Here is a 3,829-nt window from a genome sequence, read left to right on the forward strand (position 1 = left end):
TTATTTCGGAAAATATTTTGCACGAAAACAAGCATGTTGTACAACTATAAGGATTACTAGTACTCATCATGTATATCTGAAAATATAAGCAAAACATTATTTAATTGATGTTCTTAAGTGCGCTGCATCACTCACTATCATATACTGTTGTTTTAAAATAACTTTTAAACAAGAATGTGACCATAGTACACGGATGCCCCACTCGCACTATCGTTTTCTATGTTCATTAGGCCGTAAAATTGGATCAAAACTCTAATTTTGCATTAAATTAGAATTCATGTCATAGGGAACATGTGTACTGAATTCACCATGCATTTATTAGAATATTATATCGGTAGAGAATCTAACAACAAGGTCCGCAAACGATGAATACGAGCAGCAGACATGAGTAAAGGTTCTGGAAGAGTGACCAATGTCCCCCTTTAATTGACACGAGATCCAAGCTGAATATATAATCTATAAATATTTTCCATATATAATCATAGACAGTATCTGTGTTGAATAAAGTTTAAATGTGGATAAATTGCATGTTTCAATCTTACTTTTGCTTAAGATATCGATCATGAATATGACCAACGAATCGGACAGTATGAAAACATACGGTGGCAACGAGGCGGACAGTACACTTTGAATAGAAAAGATTCAATTGTGACAATATAATAAAAAAAAAATGAACCAAACTTTTGTGTGTGTATGCGGAATATGATTATTCAACTATGTATCGATTAAAAATCTTGAAAATGTTTGAATTTTCGGAGTTTTGTTAAGATTTATGACTCGAAAAATCGCAAAATTTTGACCCCTCTTCATGATCAGGAGTTATTTTAAAAAGACGGTTGATGCTAAAAGCATAAAATAAGCTTTAAATGGTCAAAAATACATCATTGTAGTTATTCACTTACCTTGAGCTGCTGACCATTCCATTATGGGACACTTTGTGTTGATATTCTATATTTTTTTGAAAAACAACGAGCCGATCGCCGTCGGACAGATCAGCAACTTCCGTTTTGTGTCACTGTCCGCTTGTACACTGTGAAAAGAAGACAGTCGTTTGTCCGATTTTCTATCCTTCTAATTGGCAAATTCAAAAAGAAATTCTTTAAAATATATGAATGTATGTACGCAGGATGATGATCTGTGAATTTTTTACTAATATTTTAGTAATTGGGAAATATTAAACTTCCAAGCTGGCATATACAGGATATATGTATAGTTTATGAACTTATTTTATTATTATTACTAGTTTTACTTACAAGTGGCAAAATAATGCATATCAATTAGGCCTGTTATGATAATATCGTAATAAAAATATGTCGATGTTTATCTTATTTCATGATCCGTTCAGTTTATTAACATTACATGTTCAATCAGTGTTCAAATCGCTCGAAATTTTGAACACCTCGCGTTAAAAAAAAATATACCAGGGTACCAAATACCGGAAACAGATATCGGCTGGTGATTTAGGCGGTTTAACGAAGAATGGATACACATAAGGAAGAGAACTGGAGAAGGGACTTCTATCCCACATGAACATGAAAGAAGTGAGTAACAAATTAGGATAATCTCCATAGGTAGTTCGATGGCTTCCTTGTTATTTTCTCATGTCAGATATATATTTGTCAAATATTCATAACTGTTATATCCAAATATTCAACAAAATAAAAGACGAATTAAAGAACAGGATTTAGATTAAACGTTCATAACAAATGATTTCCTAAACTGATGAATAACCAGTCTGTGATCGTCTGTCTGTTATACAGAATAAATGATGATTGTTGCCAAGTTATCCACGTATATTAGCTGAAGATCGCTGAACACTAAGTGTTAAGAACTCTAACATCAAGTGTTCAAAAATGAAACACAAAGGCATTAAAAACTGAACACCACATATTCAAATGATGAACACTAAGTGTTAAATAACTCTAACATCAAGTGTTCAAAAATGAAACACAAAGGCATTAAAAACTGAACACTGCACATTAAATTGATGAACACTATAGTGTTAAATAACTCTAACATCAAGTGTTCAAAAGTGAAACACAAAGGCATTTAAAACTGAACACCACACATTCAATTGATGAACACTAGTGTAAACATTTGGAACACCATTTCAGTTGACTTAGAAAATGCATTCATTTTTTTTTTTATTTGCAGGAATCGTTAGATTGAAATGTTTGAATTAGGAACCGGTAGCCAATAATCCCACGAAGGTCATTTCTGCATGCTATAAAGTGTTGGAAAAAAAAAGATATAAAAAAAGGTATGACAATATATGTTTATTAATAGCTTATGTGGGTGTATCATTTCTATATCTGTATACCTTAGGTCAAGAAATCGACTTTTGTAATTTATAATGTCAAAACTTGCATTTCAGTGCCATAGAATATCAATTTGTACTCTAGACGTAGTAGATATCGAAATTAAAGCATAACAATCATTGCATAATTTGATGTTTTATAAAAAAAAAAAAAAAGCTCTCTTCTATTAATTTTAAATTTTATTTTGCAGGATATATAGGCTCATAGACATTACTTGTTGTGGATGACTTTGACATTTGGAAGTTGATAACAACACATAAAATGCCACTTAGTTGATAGCTTTAAGTGAAGATGCACTGAAAAGTGGAGCGTTCATTGTATGTGATCGTACAAGAACTCTTGGAATTTGCAAACTTTTAAACTTTCATTGTGACAAATATCTATATCATAAACTATCTACTTATCACTTTGACATGCTTTTTCGGTTAGGATACACATGATGTAGCAACTATCTTTTCATGTAGGGGTAAATACTTATTTGTGATGTGAAGTCAATTTAAAAACATTATGTATGTGAATTCACTGACTGTTACTTGTGATATCATAAGGTATTCTTGTGTACTTTTTCTTACATGTCTTACATATATGCTCATTTGATTATATAAAGAATTACTTGTTAAAATATGTTTTATTGTTATATTTTGCCTGATTCAATATAGTTTTTATAACAGTTTAATTAAGTTTAGTACTTATGGAACATTATGTACGCTTGAAAATAGAACATGTTCTACATTTGAACACCATCACTTTGAACACCTATGTCAACTGTTCTGAATGTTAACATCTGGTGTTCTGGATCTTAACATTTCTGGTTTTGAACATGTTCAGTGCGTTCAAAAAGTGTTACATGGCTGTTGAACGCGTCGACGTATTAAGATTTTGAACATTCGGACACGTTAAATCGTTGAACACTAATGTTAAGGTCTCTAACATCAAGTGTTCAAAAATGAAACACAAAGGCATTAAAAACTGAACACCACACATTCAATTGATTAACACTAGTGTAAACATTTGGAACACCATTACACGTTCAAAAAGTGTTACAAAAAAGCGTTCAAGCAGTGTTCTATTTGTTAACACTTAGATTTACAGTGTATATAAGATATCAGTTAATTCAGTAAAATGGTTTAATTACACACAATCAGGAAAATCTTGTCATTTTGACAAATAGTATTAGGTACAAACCACTTAATGATATTCCCATTAGCTGTTGAATTTTTGTTTATTGGAAGAATGATTTTTGGGCCAAGTGCCTTTTCCAAGTTTAACCAATATGTAACTGAATTCTGTCCGTGATTTTTTGTTGCTATCTCTTTATATTCATTATGTGTCCAATCAACAGCACCCACTATGTTTAGAAACACAGCAATCTCGTAGAATTCAGGTTTGGTCTGGTTAAGGTTATTAGGCCACTGACTCAACAATTCTGACACTGTGCTTTTGTCCAAACCTACAAAGTAGAGATGCACAACTATAGCATCATTATATCTGGCCAGTTACTTTATAAACAT

At 31.7% G+C, this 3,829-nt stretch overlaps 1 long non-coding RNA gene across 1 annotated transcript; it reads left to right on the forward strand.

The window, feature by feature from the left end:
* The first annotated feature begins 1,136 nt into the window (after nt 1-1,136).
* On the forward strand, nt 1,137-2,804 carry LOC139485193 (uncharacterized). The gene is made up of 3 exons (XR_011655276.1): nt 1,137-1,541; nt 2,155-2,260; nt 2,509-2,804. It is a non-coding gene; the product is annotated as an uncharacterized lncRNA (long non-coding RNA).
* Nucleotides 2,805-3,829: the final 1,025 nt, after the last annotated feature.

The sequence above is a fragment of the Mytilus edulis genome, chromosome 8 (genome assembly GCF_963676685.1).
Source record: "Mytilus edulis chromosome 8, xbMytEdul2.2, whole genome shotgun sequence".
NCBI lineage: Eukaryota > Metazoa > Mollusca > Bivalvia > Mytilida > Mytilidae > Mytilus > Mytilus edulis.